Source organism: Acipenser ruthenus, chromosome 23 (genome assembly GCF_902713425.1).
Source record: "Acipenser ruthenus chromosome 23, fAciRut3.2 maternal haplotype, whole genome shotgun sequence".
In the NCBI taxonomy this organism is placed as follows: domain Eukaryota; kingdom Metazoa; phylum Chordata; class Actinopteri; order Acipenseriformes; family Acipenseridae; genus Acipenser; species Acipenser ruthenus.
The window spans coordinates 7,923,300-7,945,519 of record NC_081211.1 but is presented as its reverse complement, the minus strand read 5'-3'; the positions used below and the strand labels follow the sequence as shown (position 1 = coordinate 7,945,519).

Below are 22,220 nucleotides of genomic sequence, written 5' to 3'. Positions count from 1 at the left end.
TATTTTAATTTGAAAACGTGATATCTAGCACTACACTAGGTTAAAGCCATGCTTTTAGACTGTCTTGTACTTCCTGGGTCATTTCCCCTGGAGAGTAGAATTGTCCCAACCCCTTCACTGGCTTCTTTCCGGTCAATAACCTAACAGGCTTGAACCCAGAAGACACTGCTTAGTTGAAATGAGGAAGTACAAGTGCAAATGGATAACCAAAGAATAAGGTATTGAAACTGGAAGCTTCTTGTAACTTAAAGTAGAGCCAGAAATCATGTTTTAAATAAAAATACATGTGTGCTAAACATGTGTTTCTTTCAAAACTGCACATCTGAGATCTATGTAGCTAATAGAAGTGCAAAATGCAGGGTGCAAAAAATATTTATGGCATTATTTTGTTAGCTACAATTACTTTGTTAACCTGGAGTTTTCTTCTTTTAATTAAAGGCTGGGGTGATGTTTAATTAATAAAGATCAATCAACAATTTTACTTTTCAGTGTGTCTCATTAACTCATGCAATTCACAGTGACATAGCGTCACACTTCATTGGATATTACTGGGGGACATACGTTGTGTGTGGTGTAACACTGTCTGTAATAGCGAGGGCCTACTGAAACAGTTGGTGGTTTAGAAGTTTGAGCATTTGCATCTTCTGTTCTGTACAATTACTATTATAATGATATAACTGTCATTTTAATTCAACAGCATTAAAAAAAAAAACTGAAAATGCCAGTACTGTATATACACACATTTTGATTAACAGAGTCCTATAGTACACGTTTGATCATATATTCTGTTTAGCATTTTAAAGTTATGGATGAATAATTGTATACTATATTTCAGTAAGCTAGCTTAAAAACCCATCTGTTACATATAGAGCACTAAAAGTAATAATGTATGATACCATGGCAACTACAAACACCCTTCGGAGCAGTTGCCAAGCAAGAGGTTTGGAGAAGTGGACTTCATCCCTAAACCTGATAGGTAAATCTCCCCATTAAAGTTATCCCTAGGCCCCCAGCCAACTTAATCCAATCATATTCAATACACTACAGGAAACAGTGTTGCTTGTCGTCTGTAAACAGTTCCCCCTATCAGAAATAATTTGTAATTACATGCTTATGGAGGCATGGAGGTCATACTAGCAGTTACTGATAACCCCAGAAGGCCAATCACACTATTTTATAAACCGTATCATTTCAGTATTGTGTAGAATTCTAATTTTGCAGTGTTTTGTGTTTCAAAAGAGTATCTCATTGTGTTTTGGTTAGCAACAGCTTAAGATGACGTCAATTTAAACACACAAATAAAAAGCAGAGTCTCTCTCACTTACACGGTGCTTATTGCTGGATATAAATGGTTCAACAAACACTTGCATGTAGTATACACAACATGTACACAGGGTAGCAGACCTGCGTTTCAGGAAACACAAATAAGGATTTAGTGGTTCAGAATTAGGTTACTAAGTACTGACAGTAGTTTACATCAGTCACGTTGGATTCTTTCTGCATGCTTGTGTACAGGGCTCTCCTAGTGTGCTTTACCCTACCGCCATCTTTGCTACTGTAGATACATTTTTAAAAGCCGCACAGGGGCGCAATTAATCAGGGCTCATCGAAAGTACATTATTCAATTCAATCCAATTTTGTTGAATTTGTCTTTGTTGAGGTTTCTCAGTTGTATACTCCAACATTTTTGTTTTGAGTTTTAAGCAAGAATACTGTTGGACTAACGAATGCAAATTTTAATAAAAGTACTGAGGCTTTTTGTGTAAAGCAGCAGTCCTTAGCAGCGAGTTAGAGACCTGAAATCCTGCAGATTAATTAGTTGAGCCAATGTCCAATATTAAGTTTATAATACAGTAAATGAAAAACAAAGATAAAAATTAGCTATTAAATTAATTTTCAAGTAATTGACTTGGAGTATTCTCTGTTTTATTTAGGACTGGAGAGAATGCTTTTAATGTGTCCCCTGTGATCTTTATATTTCATTTAAAAAATGATTTAAATCGACTCTCCGAAAGAGTATCTTGAAATGTCATTGCCTGGGTGTTTCTGGGTTCTGTTGCTCCACTATGAAGTTATCAGCAGTACCTAAGACAGACGGAATAGGCTTGCTAACTCTATTGAAATGGAGCTCAACGACCACACTGTTACAGGATTTGAATGGAATGAGGGAGGCTCTGGGTGTTTACTATTGACTTTGAATTGCATTGTATTATACACTTCTTTAACATTACTTACCTATTCTGAAAAGACAAGCTTCTGTATGACCTGTTACTTAGCTGGGAAATCACAGCTGTACAATATTTAGAAAATGAAGAAAGATGAATGACAATAATATATATATATTTTTATTATTAAGTATATGCTTTTTAATAAGCATAATCAACGTTTGCAGTATAAAAAATAATGCAGTTTTAATGATCTCAACATCAACAGACAACAGCTATTGAGTAACACAATGCAATACGAAATCTACTTGATGAAATTATGTTGGTTTAACACATGCATTTTTTTGATTACTACACATTTTTGCATTTACACATACTATAAATACTGCATATATATATATATATATATATATATATATATATATATATATATATATATATATATATATATATATATATAATATATATATGCAACAAATATTTACCTTTAAGATATTCTATAATTTTTTTTAATTAGGTAAAATTTAAAAAACTTGTGTTATTTTAGATCAAGAATACAGTTCTCCCAAATTACTTAGAATGTTAGTCAAAGATATATTGCATTATCGTATTTGGATTAGTTTTATATGCTTAAAAAAAACTGGCATCTTTTAACTTAAAATCTCCTGTACAGAGTAAATGACTTGCTTTTGACAGCTTTTTTTCCTGTTGCTTTAGTTTTCTATTTCATTTTAAAATGTGGTAATTGGATTTAATTCATGTCCTGTGTTGAAAGAGACAGCTATTAAAGTACATTTACATTGACATTGCATATTTAATTATTTGAAAAAACATTTACCATGTGGTTGAATGCTGTCATAGAACTGTGCTATAATGCAACAGCTGTATTTCCAGGCTAAATTCAAGCAAATTTACAACTGAAACAACAGAAGCTCTTCATTTGTTCCCTGCGGCGCACACACAGTCTCTCCGAGCCCCTGCTGGTATTCTGGACTGGTGCTCAGTGGAGGAGGGTGAAGATGAAGATGGACACCAGGGATCCCAGGAAGAGGCTGAGGGAAGCGGTCATGGCTGGACTGGCAGCGGTGGTGGTGGAATCGGAGGCAGCAGTGGAATTGGATGTGCCGGTGGGTAGGATGCTTGTTGTATTTTCTGCTACTGTTGTACTGACCTATAAACAGATTGGAAAACAAAACCCCAAATAGTCAGTTATGAAAACACTTGCCATATACAAACACCCTTGCACATGACTCGTTTTTGAGCATTTGTCTTTTCTGTACTTTGAATAATGTTAGTTTAAGGGGAGAGAGTAATACAATTAGTATTACAATTATGTATATAGCCGTGATTTTTCAACAACATTACAAAAAAAAAATCAGCCTGAGAGAGGAGAGAGAGAGAGAGAGAGAGAGAGAGAGAGAGAGAGAGAGAGAGAGAGAGAGAGAGAGAGAGGTCTTGGTCATGCTAATGGAGATAAATAAGGGGACACACACGTATGTCAAAACAGACATGTCTGGAAAGACTTATGCTCTAAATTATTTGGAAGTACTCTTAGTCACACCTTCTAACCAGAGTAGAAGGATAGTTGGTAATTGCTGAAGTCACAGTATTTTGTTATTAAGCAGACAGATTCGATGTATGTATAAGAACGTAAGAAAGGATACGAACAAGAGGAGGCAATTCAGCCCATCAACAGTAAGCTTGTCCGGTTCCTAGAAGCTGATTGATCTCAGAACTTTGTCAAGTCGGGTCTTAAAGGATCCCAGGGATTTTGCCTCAACAACATGACTAGGCAACCCATTCCATCCCCTCACCACTCTCTGTGTGAAGAAGTGTCTCCTTCCCTACTGTAAGTCCCAAGTCTATCTCCACTTAATTTCCATTCTTTCTTTTGAGTATTTATAATCATGGCCCTTGGCATGCTTTACATGATTATAAATTGTTTTTTTAGAATGTTATTTGAATTGTAATTTACATAATGTATAGTTTCAACCCAGCTTCAATTTCCAAGTACATTAGTAGAACTTAATACTGTATTTATATATAAGTGAAGTGTCTCTTATTGTATACCAGTTGATCTTGTGCAGTTTCATGCTGCTCATACTGTGCCTTGTCTACTGTATTTCAATAAGCTAGTTCAACAGTGCACAGCCCTTCACAAAAAGTAACCAAACTGTTTCTACATACCAAAGCTGCCAGCACAAGGGCACAGAGAGTGAGGGTGAGGCTCTTCATCTTGCTGGGAGGTGAGCTGCTGTCTTGGAGCGACTGGTCCTGAGCTGTGCGTGGTCTACACTGAGCACCACTCAGCACTCATCTGATATATATAGAGCGCGGTGGCAGGTGGACCCTGTGCTGACGTCAGGCTAGCAAATGAGCTTGTTTCTTTATTAAATGAAATATTTAAACAAAAACAAAACACTTTACAAAACAAAACGGCTCGTTGGCCAAACCAAACAGGCAAAACAAAGGGAACAGTAAAATAAACAAGTGTTCGTGCTGATAGCCAGCATGAATAGCAATCGTTTACTGTTAGTATATTTTCTTACTTGTGTATTTCCTCCTCTGGAGAACCCACCCTGTTCAGCCAAAGCTGCAGGTCTTTTATATTGAGGCAGAGGGGTCAACTGGCTATCAATTACCTAATTTACCCCTCGACCACATTCTGCATGGGTTTTATCATATGTGTGGTCAACAGCCAGTTTATCAATAAGCACTCGCTGTTGACCAGGCATTCTCACAATTTTATCTGGACGGGGCATTTTAACCCCATCCAGGCTGTAAACAAATATAACAAAATATTGTGTTTTATACAAATTAAACAATAGTTTTTTTTTTAATAATAATACAGCAAACACAAGATAATACACACACACAGGGGCAGGGTTTATCACAAGCACTAAAAGCAATAAATGCATGATACCATGGTGACTAATTGTGAAAGAAACATCCGTAAGCTTGTGCATGGTGGATACTCCTGGGAGGGGAGGTCAAGTTTCATAGCAACGCATGGGACTTTTTCCAATCATGTTCAAAATACAGTACAGGAAACAGTGTTGGTCCCGTTACCATGTAAGCAGTTTCCCCAAGATGGCAAACCAATACATTTGTACAGAAAGAAAACATTGAGCTTCTTCAACCACTCTGAGGTACAGAGCAAATGTGAAGTCTATGATTCTCAAAGACAAATTAGCACCGTTCAAATAGCAAGTACAGGGTTATATATTAAGTGTTCACTCCAGTCCTTCAGCTTTCTTTCTTTCTGTTAAAGTGGGTAAGTGTGCAGGTGAAGGTAATGCAGCAGTGCAGAAGAAACAGACGGACAACGATATCCAGGTGCAATGGGGTTTATTGAGTTTGATTTCCAAAGCCTGTAAACAGTAAACAACAATGATGTAAAGTGATACACCAGCGTGTATTACTTTAATTATAATCCCCGGGTTTGACCCGCAACCAATAGTCCCATTCTTTATACACTCACATGTAACACAAAACACATACACAGGTTCTTTAGTGAGTGAATTAGTGCTTGTGGTGCAAATACAGTTCTCCGTGAAACAAGTGCTGGTGTCCGGTTTGGTGCTGGCCTTTGGCTACAGCTCCGGATCATGTTAGTAGTCTAAACAACAAACAAACAGTTTTAGCAAGACAGTACGAAACAAACAAAACACTCACGTTTTTCACCTTTCTCCTTTTAGGTTCTCGCTAACCATTTACAAAGGAACAGATCACTTTACTACGTCCCCTTTTTATACCCTCACTCATGACCCGTTGGTTAATGACAAGCACATCCGCTCCTCCAATTCGTGGATGCCACGCCGTCTCCCGTCCGGGTCATTGAGTTTGTGTACCGTAGCTCCACCCCCTTTCTAGATGACTTCCACCTAACCCTGGGAATAAACTGTCATGCCATTTAGTCCAGGGTACTCTGTTCCCTTTACCCAGCGCCCTCACAGGTCGGGAGGGAGATCTAACACCAAGAATCATTCGATCTCTGTCACAGTGACTAACCGATTCGAACATTTCAGGATTAAGATAATACATGGCTGTTCAATTTGGGAGATGTTGCACAGATAGTAGCGGTTTACTGATGCAAACCAGTTACTACTGCATGTGGTTGTCAGGGTGTTAGTCATGCTGTGTCTTCACACAGCACCAAATACAACATGAAACATGACAACAGTAAGCGTCTGTTTACTGCTCTAATCATTAAAGAGGAATAAGCCAGGCCCCTACACATTTCTTTATCGAGTTGTCTTGCCTTTTTATATTATTAAGCAATATCATAACTGTAGAAAGTCTTTACATATCAAATTACTGAACATATGGCTATAAACACACAGGGAGGTATGCAAATCTTTTTTGTATGTAAAAGCTGCAATCACCCGCTCTAATTACCATGCACTTTGTGTACATAGGCTGTCTCCAAAAAAGGCACGGCAGATTGTACTATTTAATTGCCATCCCAGACAGCATGTACTCATTAATGTTAAAAGCTCCTTCTTGTTCTAGTTGCAGACGGTGACTATGAGCAGCATACTGTAGCAAGTCTGTGTGTTCTGAGGGCAGGGAGCAGGTGAGATGAAGCAGAATTGGTAGAATTCTTGTTGTTAGTTGAAGATATAGTATCTGCAGGTTTGATATAACAGAGACAGGGCTGTAGTGTGATGGCAAATCAGTTATATTGAACACAGATATATTACTGGGATTGTGAAATGAATGCCAGTCCATTCTTTGTACTTTTTGTGACATTTTCCTTACATTTTATTGTGTACCTGTCGTGTGTTCTGTATGATTCTCTATGGTGTTTATTTGCCATGCTTACTAACTATTGTACAGAATTCTTAAGGGCGGTGGAGGGGAAGTGAGGTGGGGAAGTATATCAGCGTTACACAGGCTGCAGTGAACATTCATTTTCATTGTTTCAGTGGTCAGCATCATTTTAGAGTCCTCCAGAGAGGGGTTCTGTAGTTCAGTCTTTTGAAGGCAGGTACAAGAAGAATATTGTTTGGGTCAAAATATATGATCACACAGTAATATATTTTAGGCAGTAATATCGTTTTCATTTTGTGCTTGTTTCTAAGGAGGTTTCTAATAAAACACATCTTAATAATTACAATATTATTATTATTATTTATTTCTTAGCAGACGCCCTTATCCCAGGGTGACTTACAATTGTTACAAGACATTTTTACAGGTCTTTAGCCACTGATGATTTCAAGATAACATACAGGATTGTGGCTGTCTAAGACCAGGGCTGGCCATCACTGCTTTAGAGTTGTGCATATACTTCAAGACCTGCTTGTCTGATTGTGATGAATGTGTCATGGGGGTATGTGGAGTCTGTCTATCCGCCCAACCATCTGTGTGCTAGACCTACAGTACACTTTAACATGTATTTAGAAAACCGCCTGTCCCATATTATTAATCTTGCAAAGAAGATTTTTAACAATCTGGGATTGTGCTTTTAGTAATCTTTAAACAAGATTACAATACAAATACCTGGGCTATTTTTGTGACAAAGTATCTTTGCATCCGGGAGGGAAAGGTAGGGACGGACTTTAGAGATGTTTCGAAGATGGTAGAAGGAAGATTTGACCACGGAGGAGATGTGGGCATCAAAGGAGAGGTTGCTGTCAAGAAGTACACCATGGCTTCGTACTGTGGGGGAAGGCAGCAGCAGAGAGTTTCCGAGGTTCAGGGCAGCTATATTGAGATTCTTAAGTTGAGTTTTAGATCCTACTAGGAGTTCAGATTTGCAGCGTAGTTTTAGTACTGTGATGCGGCCGGAAACCAGACTGTAGAGATTCAAGCAGATTGTTGTCCATGAGATGTTTCATCAGCTGACTGGCCACAGCCCTTTTAAGAGTTTTTGAGAGAAAAGGGAGGTTGGAGATGGGACGGAAATTAGATAAGTCAGCCGGGTCGAGGGAGGGTTTTTGGAGTACCGGCGTAACTCGGGCAAGCTTAAGGACAGCAGGAACAGACAGGTTGAGAGTGTGCATAATGGATGGAGCAAGATCAGAAGCACAGAGACTGACAAGGTTAGTCAGCCAGGGGTCCAGGGGGCATGTGGCAGTAGTTGATTTCAACAGTAATCCAGAGACATCAGCAATGGAGAGAGGAGAGAAGGAGGAGAGGGCAGGAGGGGCAACCGGAGGAGCGTCAAGGTGGTCAAGTAGTAAACTATAACAGCGGCAGAGCTGTGTACAACTATTCAACGACAATACCAGGACAGGAGAAGGATATCTGTGACTTCACAAGGGACAGGATTGTGAGTGCCTGTGCACGGGCTCATACATCAGCGCAGTCATTACATTGTGTGGAGTGCACCAGACAGCAGCATGCTACAACTTTCAGTTAACGTGTTAGGTTAAGGTTTATATTAACTTTATATTAACAGATTAGGCAATATTGACTTGAGGAATGGAATGATAAATAATTGTGTAACACATTTACTGAAGGTCTATAAAACAAACAGTAAATTCCTTATTTTCAAACACGGAAGGAAACTATGGAGCTTGGCAAAGGTAAAGGCACTATTATATGGTGCACCGGCGAAGTCGTTCGATCGAGAGCTCTCTGTTTCGAATCCTGGTGGCGCTGAGCTGCAGATCTTGGCTGGGGGTCGCAGAGAGAGTCGCATTGTCCTTTGTGGAGGAAAACCGTCTCCTCTTGATGCTCAACAGCAACCCCTACTGTCCAGAAAGCGATTGTCCTCAAGACAGTTAGTGGCAAGCAGCAGTAGGGTGACACTCGCACTGCTTAGACAATATAAAAAATGTACATTCTAAAAAGATTGTTCTGTCCCCTTGCCTTTTATGATGTTTGCTATACGTTATTGGTCCCCAGTGGTTCTGATTACAATATTCTTTTGACTTTGTGTTAAGGTGGACCTCATTTCAGGAATTGTTCTTCTGCTCAATGTTCCTGCCATCATGTATTTAACCCGGTCAAGATCAGTGCTTTTTATAATTTATCCTAAGGTTATTCATTTCAATATTATTTTTTATTTCATTATTTTTTTCCCCTGTATTTAATAAGCTACCATAAGCCTAGAGGTGAGGATCAGCCAGTAGACAAAACAATCGAAACTAATTTAACTCTCTGGAAGACAAAGGCCTATTCAGTCCTATCTGTGGGCCTTCAAACAAGACCCATAATTCAGTGCATAGCTAAAATATCTTAGCTGTCTAAAACACAAGCGTATTGCCTTTTAACAAGTTTGGGCATGGTTTTATTGAGGGTCAATAAAACCAAAAAAAAAATCGCTGGTTGTTTATTTTTATCAAATGAAGAGGGATACTGCAGTAGTTCACCTAGTACGGCATTACCGCATGCTGTGGAGAGTTTGCACCCCTATGCACGATTTGGCTGATATTAAAATTAGTGTTGTGATAAATATTAGTGAACAGGGTAGTACACTTTAAAAATTAGATTTAGGACTCTTATTTATTTCTGTGTACTACCCTGTTGTTCACTAATATTTATTTTATTTTTTTAAATATAGGGACACACAAACATGCTATAGGCTCAATATAAAGTCAATGTAACTTGTCCTGTAGAAAATGAATGCCTACCTGATTAATCAATATATAGATCACCTAATAAGCTACATGCTCTAATTAAATCATCTTCTTGTCTGATCGCCAAACAGATATTAAACCAGATATTAAAACAAACCGTGCCTGCTAACCAAATTAAATACATCATTAATAATAATATTATTATTTCCATCGCAGTAAACATTCTGTTGAGATCCTGAGAACCAAGCGACGTAATTCATAGTACAATTGACCATGGAGCAGTTTTTTGGTTAATGGGTATGGCTATAAACAGGAAGATGGTATTGATTCTTGACTTTTTTTCTATTTAAACATTTTAAATTATTAAAATTAATAGAATTTAGTTGAAACACAAAATGACACAAAGCTTAAAGAACTGGGGTGGTTTATTCTTTAAGAGATGGAAAAATTACATGAAACATTAAAGATCCCATTAAAATATTTATGTTACTAGTATTAACATACAGATTTTACTATGCATAAGGGATATATGATAAATCCTCTACTATTATTATTATTTTTTTATTAGATTATACAATATTGTGTGTTCTTATTATTTGCTGTTGTTTCTGGTCATTGTTTATCATGTTTACTAACTATCGCTGCAAACATTGCTTCAGAAACATACTTATCAAGGCTAACCGTGAGGAAGTGTGGTGGGGAAGTATATCCATGTTGCACAGGCTTCAGTGAACAGCGCACCGCTAATATGCTTCCCCTTCTCATACCGTCAGCCTTTTCAAAAGCAAATCGTGATCTAAGCAGAATCATCAGCAGACAATTTAAGAAAACGGAAAAAAAAAAAAAATACATAATAATTTAGAGATTATTTTTCACTCCAAACATATAAAATCACTGTTCAAACTACAGATTAAATGTGATGCGATGAGTAGAAACAGTCCCAATTTTGCCTCTCTAACCCACAGGAGCGCCAAAGCCAATGCAACGCTCCTTGTGGAATCCCCAGTGAAGAGCTACAACTTGGCACTGCCAGGATTTAAACCTGCGCTCCCCTGACTATGATTCAGCCTACAGGATCCAATCAAGCCATTAATTTCAGATTTATTAAACACTTTGGGGGGACTTTGTTGAAAAAGAATTTGTAAGTACTTTTTTTTCACCCTTTCATCTTGATAGGTTCACTCTCAGCTGTTCTCAAATACCAGCACAGTTTTGCTTGCTAAAGTATCAGAGCTCCTGTGGCTGTTCAAGGCTGGTGCTCAGTGTAGCAGGAGGATGGAGAAAATGGACACCAGGGATGGCAGGAAAAGGCTGAGTGAAGAGGTCATGGCTGGACTGGCATCAGTGGTGGTGGCCGTGGAGGGATCCGTGGTCTTAGAGGGGGTGGTCTTGGAGTCTTGAGTGGTCTTGGAGGTGGTGGTAGTTGTGGTTTTATTGCCACCAGTTGTAGCAGTTGTGGAGGAGCTTGTTGTCATGGTGGTTGGTGTCTTACTGGTTGTGGACGAGAGTGTTGTAGTGCTGGTTTCATTGGTCGCAGGCGTGGCCTTGATTAGAAAAACAAAACCCAAAATGAGTAATCTGGAGAGAAACTGTACTCCGACAGTGGTCTAACTAAAACATTTGGGCACCACAGGGAATAATTTAATCTTTCAAAACTGAAATACTGTAGAACCATTCAAAGTTTGTTACATTGCAAGAGTCGTCAAATTAAATCTTGTCTTTTTTAAATGTATTTATCTAAAACATGCACATATTTTACATTGAAATGAATTTTAAAATAAAGTGACTATAGGAATTCCATAACTCCTCCCTGCCATTCACTTTAATGTATTAATAATGTATTTAAAGTATTCTTAAATAAATACTTTGTATTTTTGTTTTGTTTGGCAACGCTGGTAAACACATTTCCATAGGCACACATAAGATTTCCATTCTTAACTGCAGGACCAAAAACAAAAAAACTAAACAGAAGCACTGTAGGAGGACGTTTGAATAATAATAATAATAATAATAATAATAATAATAATAATAATAATAATAATAATAATAATAATAATAATAATAAATATTTACAACAGAACATCGTCGGGTCAATATAAACAATACATATTTTAAAATGTAGACAAAAAGTAAATTCAAAATATAATTTCGATAGACTAAACCCCCCTACACATGTCCTAAAATGTTGTAAGCGATTTCTCTCTCACATATTTTATAATATTGTAGCGTGCACAGGGAAGGCAGCAATAGGGCGGGTAGGTGACGTAATCACACACAAAGACATAAGGCCGATATACGCTCCCTGTAAAGGAGGCGGCTCTTTTGTACAGCAGTATCGGCGCTATGCGTTTAGTGCGAGAAGTCCCGGGTTCACGCCCGCCCTCCGCCTGTGTGTGGATTATCTCGCCCAGTGTGATGTGCTTGCCTGCGGGAACCGAGATCGCTACAATATTATTATTACCGCGGATGGTGCAGCATAGCCTGGGACAGTATACAGCAATCAATAACGAATGATTAGTTCAGAAAATAACTTGAGAATTAAATAAAAATTGACCAAAATATCTCCTGTGGGTCTGCTAAATGTTGTAACCATCAGAATGTGTTCAAATCAAACCACGATCCGAAATATATTATACAACTCTTAAGTTTGTTTATTTGACTTACTGGATTCCAGACTGAACAACACGGATAAATCCTATTTAGACATCAATCATTCACCGTTTGATTCACTAACGTATCCTAAAATGTTGGAAGCGACTGGTCAAATACAGAGTGCCCAAGCACTGAGTTACTAACGCATATGTCACGGTATTAAAAACAGAAACAGCATATAGCGATCGATCAGTTCTGAAAATAACTATTGAAAGTAAGATTAAGTTTGCTAAAAAATAGGTCCTTAGATCCTCTAAATGACACCATTCACATATTTTGAGAGCTAATAGAATAATAAACTGTTCTCTGTTCTATTTTCAGTCTCTCACTTGCTCTCCGCTTCGCAGCGCTGTTTCAAAGTGAGCATGCCAGCGTTCTTGTGTGAGTATAGATTTGTGTTTCTTCATATAAAGCAACAGGGTTTTTTTTTTGTTCTTCTTCTTGTTTTTTTTCCAAAATAGGCAGTGTTGATCACGGGTATGTTCAAACTATATAACAGCAAGTGCAGTAATAAAATAGGGACGGATGTGGCACCTTGTTTTCAGAGGTATAAAAGTCATGTTCAATGTGTCCAACTAAAAACTCCTGCCTTCAGGCAAAGTATCATATCTATCCAATAAATTTGATCCTATAAGCCACCCGTAGATGGCGACATTTAGCAAAATAACTATTCTTACATTTTCGTCTCCTACATTTTCTGAGCAATTTGAAAATTAACATCAAGCGTCGCGTTATATTAGTGTTTATGTACATATTGTTGAAGGATATCAAGATAAAAAAAAAATCTTAATAGTTAAAAGTATATAGATTTCAAGTATGATGTGTATTTTTGAATTTCATAAAGCTATGTTCATAAAATATTTCGTAGTATGTCGGGGCCAAATCTGTCTCCAGTCTTAGACTGGTTAGGGTTGTGTTTGTCTCGATTAGCTATGGTGGATTTATTTGTAGGTATTATGCAATAAAAACTAAATTTTATATTAGTTTTATCTTATTTATTATTTTTAATTATTCTTCAATTATGTTTAATGTATTTTTGTAAATAAATTACATTTTACATTATATTTTTATGTTCACAAACAAATGCACCGCCCGTCTTTGAAAGATACGATTATGTAATGAGCAAGGTAATTTCAGTATTAGTTAACGGTATTATTTTGTTTGCAGTTTCAACATGTTTAAAATGAACTGACTTTAAAATGTATAGAAGGGAATATACTGTCATGAATTAGTTATCACATTTTTTTTTTATTAGTTTTTATATTCCTTTAAGACATGATTTTTATTGTGAGTTATTCCATGGTATAAACTGGGAGATTTGAATGTGTTACTGTTGGTATTTGATTTTATGCCTCAAAACCAAAAAAAAACATGAATTCTCCACTCACATTATTTTCTATCTTATTGAAAACAAAAAAATATATAGCCTATAGATTTATTATTCAAGGTTTAATGAACAATGTTATTGTACATAAAAGTTCAATATTGTTTGTATTGCAAAGCTCTATTGTATGCATATGTGTTTAAATAGTCCTTTGTATTAAACAGTTTGGCACTGAAAGTGTTGTGTTCGGTTTTATTGCTAGTTTACATACATATTCAACTATACCTCCAACTTGAGGTTCGGAACCCTTTCTGAGCTAGGGGACACATTTGGCACCTTTTTTTCTTCATTTTTTTTGCAAAATCTTCATCAGTCTTTCATAAAATCAGCAAAGAAATTCTAGCAAGTCAGATTTTATTGTGCCCTATAAAGGGTTAAAAAGGCTGTCCTTAGTTTAGACTTGACTGTAGAAAGTGTTCAATAACTCCTAGTTATCGACAGCATTTTGCTATCGTTCACTCTTATGAAAAGCAAATTGACGCTCAGGACCGATGAAAACTTTATGCTAATGAGCTAATCGTTAACCTTTTTCTGAATTCGTTAAAAACACACCTTCATAGACGAAAATCGTTGTTGCTTAACGACGCATCTAAATGACCTCTTATGAATAGCAACGGCCGTTAAGTAGGTGGCTATGGCCGAAATCTAATGATGTATTCCTGTTTTTTTCATTTCGACAGGCATTAACCCTTTATGAATAGACCATCTGGGCTGGAAGCTACCGCAACACAACAGTTTATTTAAGATGTATATGGGAACTGTGGCTTCATTAACTTAAAAAATAAAGATGTGTTATTTGTTTTAGATACACATGACTACACGTCATACTTTCTGGAAGTACTTTAGGTCAACGTGTTTTAAATTTGATAATGTACTTATTATATTCCTGTCGGTCTTCTGAATAGCTGCGTTTGCATATCAAACATGACACACAAATAATCTGGAAATTACTAAACACAGATATGAAATACAGGCCTTATATTTAGGAAAACGTTTTTTTTTTTATGTTTTGGAAACATAAAAACTAGCACTTGAAGTATTACAAAAAAAATCAAAATACAAAGTAGCCCCGTTAAATAAGTTACTTGAATTATAATAATACATTTTCAGGTTTTTTTTTTTTTTTTTTTTTTTTAACACAACTTTTTTCCTCATAAGAAATCCAGCGTGTGTCCAAAAGCAAACAGTAGCCTCCTTTTTTTAAGACTTCTTTCAGGTGTAAAATACAAATGCCTTCATTGGAGCGTAACCAGAAAATACAGCCGTTTTTTATTATATAGGCACATTAGTCGAGGGAACGACTGCATTCCAAAGTGAACTACAGAATAGGTGGATCCGAATCAAGAAATATATTACTGTGTCAATGCTTTTAAAGACATACAAGAATGTGAACTTCATTTTATTTATTTTTTTAGAAGTGGTGTGTACATACATACATTTGTAAAGTGTTCATTTCAAATTCTGAACGAGACATGGTTAAATATTACAGCATGGCTAACATGTTTTATTACTTGTGGATTGTAGTTGACCGTATTGGGGTACCGACAGTTCATGAGTAATGTAAACATACAAGGTATATTCACAGTCAAGCCGGGTACATTCTTCTGTTTGGTGTTATTTATTTTATTGCGGACACGTTCCACATCACAGCTATAATATTTATTGTTAAGAAACATATATAACATAGAGCATTGTTTTGTTCTCTCAAGTGCTCTGTTTCCTTTTTATAATTATACATCAGTGTCTTCCTATTGCTTGTGTTTTATGACGATGGTACCAAAGAAATTAACCCCCAACCACAGCTAGTCATGCGTGAAACTGTTAGGCAATTAGACACAAATTATTTTTTTTTCATAGGAGAGTAAATTCCTCCAATTTGTAGGGTTCTCATTCAAAAATGTCTGTCTCTCAGTTTGTCTATCTGCCTGTCACACTTTGCATTTGACTGTAATCCGCTAATCTCTGCACCTAAACTCTACCCAAACAATATTCAAGAATTGTGCATTGTCTCTTTCAGGTGCTGCGCGATGAGAACCCCCTGAATGTGCATTGGTGTCTCAACCTCAATAGAAAATCAACATCCAGAAATGAGTCAGACAAACAGAGTTTTGAATATGATCACTTTTTCTTTCACTGCAATAAGGAAACAAGCTGCCAACTGACATGTTGTGCGATCTTCTATTAGACCTGTAGAACACAGAGAAATCATGGGAAAGCAAAAATATATCTGTGTTAACAAGGGGCGATGGAAACGCTGGAGAAAACCAATGGGAAGCACAACTTCGCTAGTAGGTTGTGTACAACATGTTGTAACAAGCAACAGAAACTGTCCCCACTGGACAGGACAGCCCTGCTTCCACTTCACTGTAATTCAAGCAGGTAAAACTAAAGAGATTGAAGGGAATACAATCACGCCAGCCATGGGCCAAGGTCTTTTTTAAACCTATCCTTTGTCTCATTTATACATTAACATGTTCAGTGCGAACCCAACTATCCGAAACATCTGATAATCAGAACAAAATGTGTGTCGCCAGAGCTAATTTAGTTTATTTTAATAAAATACCATCACAATGCATTCACAAAAGGTATCTAACGATTTCTACCTACCTCATTAGGCAGCACCACCAGAGCAAGGGCACAGAGAGCAAGGATGAGCCTCTTCATCTTTCTGGGAGGTGATGCTTTTGTTTCTGAGTGGATGTCAAGTATGCATCCTGGCAGCTGTTTTATACAGTCCTCTTATCAAATTCTTCCGATACCATGATACGATACTATATCTAATTGAACCAATTTTATATAGTGTGGAAACTGTCCCTCGGGCTGGGCGTGCTGTAGCTGAGTGACACTGTGAGACTCCCAGCCCCCTGGACTCCTTGGAAATACAAAAAGCCTAAAAGAAGCTAAACTCTAGCCATCATGTATTAAATTAATACATGTTTTAGATATGTGGTGCCTAGTTGAGGTATCATAGGTTTGTTTATTTCATATATAAACATGTTCTCAATTATGTTATTATTACAGTTACGGGTTATGATTAGAGCATACAATTACAATCCACATGTGCCATAACATTTTATATGATGTACAGTATATAATTAGTAGACAATGTGTACATAACTCCAGGACCCCTGTAACACAATAAAACTTAAATGTCTTGGTCGACTCTTAAGAGCTGTTCAAACCTAAACCACCAAATCAAGATGACGCCCAGATTTCAAAAAGAATTATTAAAATTCCCCAAAAATGCAGCTGCAATAAAAAAAAAAAAGATAATAATAATAATTTGTGCGATATACAAATGTAATTCAAATGGGAGAAACCAGATCTGGAGAGATTTATCAAATCTGACTAACAACTAAAATACAGTAACACTGGCATGGTTGCAGGGCATTGTAAAAGGCATACAATACTGTAGCCCAGTTACAAGTGTACTAAAATTACAGGAGACCTTTTTTTTGCCACCTAATTATACATCTTTAGTTTGACGGGCAGGTTCATTTCTCCTACTCGCAAAGCCTTTTGCGACTGCTTATGACTGATTCAATTGAAATGGCGATTGATTTTCTGGTTCCTTAAGAAGCCAATTAGTCACATTTCAATAGTCTGGACTTCCCTTTAACTGGAAAACAACAAGGAAGCGCACATGTCATCACAACAATGGGAAATATTCTTAGCCACCCAAGTTGAACTTTTGCTCAGTGATATTTTAGCACATAAAACTGTTCTTTTCCGGAAAAAGTCCGGAGCCACTGCTAAATTTAAAAAATGGAAGGATATAACAAAAAAAATAAAAGCAGTTGTGATGCACCCCCTAGTCTCTATAAGTTGCTTTGGATAAAAACGTCTGCTGAAGACTAAATAATAATAATAATAATCAGTGATAATACATTGAGGAACACGTAAAACTTGCACAGGTAAAGAATGGTGATGTTTGTATTCCTTGAATCTGGGGATATTGCAACATGTGTGCAATCTATTACACCGAGCACGTTTGGGAAGCCAGACAACTGATGTCTTTGGTTCTATTTTGTTCCACATCCCCAATTTGGGATATATATAGCCATGCGTAGGGGTTTATCAGACCTCAACATAAACAGAATGGAGGAATTCAACATATTTTATTCACCTATCACACGCAAATAAATAAATAAAAATACAATAAAGGCCTCTATGACCTTTCACTTCTGGGTTTTAAGAGACCAGTGCCCTTCAACAACTTAACATAAATATGATTGGATTGAATTGGTAAAATATTCCTTATCTATTCCTGATAGACGATAGTTAATATTAAATAAGCAGTTGGACTATGCAGATATAATGGGAAAAGATTAAATACATTGTAAATTAATAATGACTTCATCTCGTGAGAGATTATAGCCATTCTTGTGCAAAGTACAAGTGATATATAAAAATGTGCCCCTCAATCCTGCATAGTCCTTCCCACTTGGAAGCATTTACACAGACCACAAAGGGTTAACTGCAAGAGTGATAGATAGGCACAGGTTAAATGTATCAACCTGTGCCACCTAATAACTGTCTAGATTGATACTATGTTGTAGTACATACTTCTAATAGGGGTGTGCGATAATACTGATATAGGGCTATTTTGCGATATTCATCAGGCAATACAACAAATCAATCTAGAGAGATCTGTGCAAGCGCGAAATGTTGGTGCTTGCTCAGGGATGCAAGATATCAAGGGGGTGCAGGATTCATCATAACACCTGTATTCTTTAGTTAAACTGATTCAGGGAAACGTCTACTGGAAAATGTCGGCTATTATCTCGTGAGATAATCACTTCCCGCAAGAACTCGTAATGCGAGCAGTGCAAACATGACAGAAGTCATAGGATGCACTTTTGAAAAACATGTTCAATATAAAATGAAAATAAAAATGTTTATAATAAAAATTACAAAATTACAAAGAGCTTTCAAGCCAGCACTGGTTTTCTATATTTCAAATTGGGAGCACATGCACGTACTTCAGAATATCCAACAAAAATTAGTTACTGGGCATTTCATATGAGAGGTTACTTTGTCATATTACATTCTAATACTTTAAATTCCACAAAAATAACAAAAGGAAACGTGCCATCAAATGTCACTTTAAAAATCAATTCAATTAATAGCAAGATTGACTTATAATGAGCCTTTCTTTTCACTCCAGCAAATGATGCACAACAAAAGGTGTTAATTGACTAGTTCGGCGCTCTAGCAGGTTCATTGCTCCATATCACCAGATTTATATTGTGCCCTTTTTAATTGAAACACGTAATGAATCCCCCCTCTTGTTTCTTGCTAGTTCTGCATTTGTTATGTGCTTCTCCAGGCCGAATGTATTTATTTTGTGAAAGAAGCGGTGTGTAGTGTAATCTTCCTTACAGTGAGTTTAAAGCGATCAGTTTTGTTCAGGAATGTATAGCTAGAAACATGTTTTAGCTCGTTTCATCATCGTCAGATATCCGTGATGTAATTAAGAAATGTTAATTACAGATTTAAAGGCAGGTAGAGAGTAGCCAGCCTAATTATAAACAACTTGTCTTGCATTTTGTGTTTACCCACAGCTGAGTTTGAACTCCCCAAATTACCAGCCGTATCCCTAGTTTAAAGCTCTTTATTGAAATGAAAGATAATACTTTGGATTTATATAGCGCCTTTCATCCCATAGGATCCCAAAGCTCTTTACACGTGGCAGCTATTCGGTGCCTGCACACCGACACAACAGTTAAGGTGAGAGGGGTGAGGAATTGCTTAGCAACTTGAACTACAGGGGAGAATTTGGTGTTTTGCACCTTTTGAGAATAAGACGTTATTTAGAAAATAGAACTTATTACAGACTTCAATTGCTTAACAAGCTGTAATGCGAGAGCATTTTCATGAAGCACACACTCTGAAATGCCATTACACAACTGACTTATAGGACTTTTGAAAGTTCACCACCTGTCTGGTGTCGTAAAGGTGTTTTGCGACCTGTTTTTCAATCTGCCCCTTGTGAAAATCAGGCTGGTGTGAGTAAAATGTATTTTGGATGAGTAGATTGCAGTCATGAGTGCTTTCAAAAAATACAACAATCCCTTTAGAATCCTCAGCTTTTGGCTTTTGGTGAAAGGTTAAGTGCAACACAGCATGAACATTGGTCAAGTTTGCTCTTTATTGAGAACATTGAGGAATGGCAAGAAATACACAAAACTTTTTTTTTTAAAAACATCATCAGATTCCAGTAAAAAAAACCAAATATATATATATATATATATATATATATATATATATATATATATATATATATATATATATATATATATATATATATATATATATATATATATATATATATAATGGGCAACTGGCTCTTTGAGCTTAAATATATATATATATATATATATATATATATATATATATATATATATATATATATATGACATGCACCAGTATTTACACATGTCCTCTGCACATCCGATACACACTAAAAGGGCAATCCCAAAGGGTCTAGGAATAAGAATACGAAGAATACGCTCTAAAGAAAGTTACTATGTAAAACAAAGAAATGTATTAAAAACAAATCTTAAAAAAAGAGGATACAAAGAAAGAATTATAGAGATGGAGTTAAGAAAAGTGGATAAACTAAAAAGAGATGATCTACTAGATTATAAAAATAGAGATAAAAAGGTCAAAAAAGTCCCATTAGTAATGACTTACTCTAAACTTTTGCCCAATATTTCTAAGATAGTTTGGAAACACTTGCGGATTCTACATAATTCAGAAAAATTAAAAAAAAGTATTTCTTAAGGCCCCAGTTGTAGCATTCAAAAGAGAAGCTAATTTAGGTGATATTTTAGAATGAACTAATTAACTTCAATAAATATATAACATTTAAATAAAAGTTGTGCATGCTGATGTGCTGGGGAGGCCAAATCTAGACTGATCCTCAGAGCCAGCATTGCATGATATAATAGTAAGTATAAGTTTATATAAAGTAGTGTTAATTAGAATTAATACAGATTCAAAGATAGAAGTAAAAATGATGTCACAATATATAGAACACCATTACATCATGTAAAAATAAATCATGGATTTGAATGTAAACAATAACAAGTAGTTGTCATGTCGTCAAAAACCTATAAATACCTCCAATGTTTTGATTCAAACACAGGCTCCCTTGAGAAAGATATGTACAACATATCGAAACGTTGGGCAGCTGGCTCTTTGAGCTAATATATATATAATATATAATATATATATATATATAATATAATATATATATAATATAATATATATATATGTAAACTTAATTTAACCAATATTGAAGAACAAGCTATGACTGAGTTGTTAAATGATGATGATATAATGATAAGACCAGCAGATAAAGGCTCAGGAATAGTGATAATGAACACAGATGACTATATGAAATCTGTAGAATGTGAATTAAATAATACATATACATATGAAGAAGTTAAAAGCAATAAGATCAATAAATCGGTAAAAGAGGTTAAGGAAATTGCGGAGAGACTATACAATAAAGGCATTATATCAAAAGAATTAAAAAAATACATGCAGCCACATAATGCAAGAACAGGCCTAGCAAGAGGAAATCCTAAAATGCACAAAGAAAATCACCCTATGCGAATGATAGTCAGCACGATTGATAATCCAACACACATAATAGCTGAAATAGCAGAAAAACAACTTAGGTCGCACGTTGAGAAATTACCAAGCTATGTTAAGGATACAACACAATTTTTAAAAAGACTTGAATCAATAAAACACAACCTTCCAGAGAATACAATTTTATTTTGCATGGATGTAAAATCCTTGTACCCAAGTGTCCCTCGTAAAGAAACTTTAGAAGCTTGTCAAAAAGCACTAGATAATAGACTAGATAAATCAATACCTACAGCAGAGGTACTGAACATGATCAACATAGTTTTAGAAAACAGTTATTTTACATTTGTTGATAAGAATTACAAACAAAACGATGGTACCGCAATAGGATCTAAATTAGGAATGCATTTTGCCAGTACATACATGGGGAAATGGGAAGAACAATTACTTAGAAAATCAGAAAGAGAACCTTTAGAATACATTCGGTTTGTAGATGATATTTTTGGGGTTTGGACACATGGAGAAGAATCTCTTTTCCAGTTTCATAAAATGGCAAATGAAATACACAGTAATATTAAGGTGGACCTTCGATGGACAAGGAAAGAAATAGAATTTTTAGATACCATAGTAAAACTTGAAGAAGGTTCAATTGAGACTGACCTCTTCTGTAAACCTACTGACATGCACCAGTATTTACACATGTCCTCTGCACATCCGATACACACTAAAAGGGCAATCCCAAAGGGTCTAGGAATAAGAATACGAAGAATATGCTCAAAAGAAAGTGACTATGTAAAACAAAGAAATGTATTAAAAACAAATCTTAAAAAAAGAGGATACAAAGAAAGAATTATAGAGACGGAGTTAAGAAAAGTGGATAAACTAAAAAGAGAT

At 36.1% G+C, this 22,220-nt stretch overlaps 1 long non-coding RNA gene across 1 annotated transcript; it reads right to left on the bottom strand.

Moving 5' to 3' along the window:
* Window positions 1-2,323: 2,323 nt before the first annotated feature.
* LOC117412778 (uncharacterized) lies at window positions 2,324-4,497 on the bottom strand. The gene is made up of 2 exons (XR_004545973.3): window positions 4,353-4,497; window positions 2,324-3,336 (listed from the first exon to the last, which is right to left on the bottom strand). It is a non-coding gene; the product is annotated as an uncharacterized LOC117412778 (long non-coding RNA).
* Between the last annotated feature and the right edge of the window lie 17,723 nt (window positions 4,498-22,220).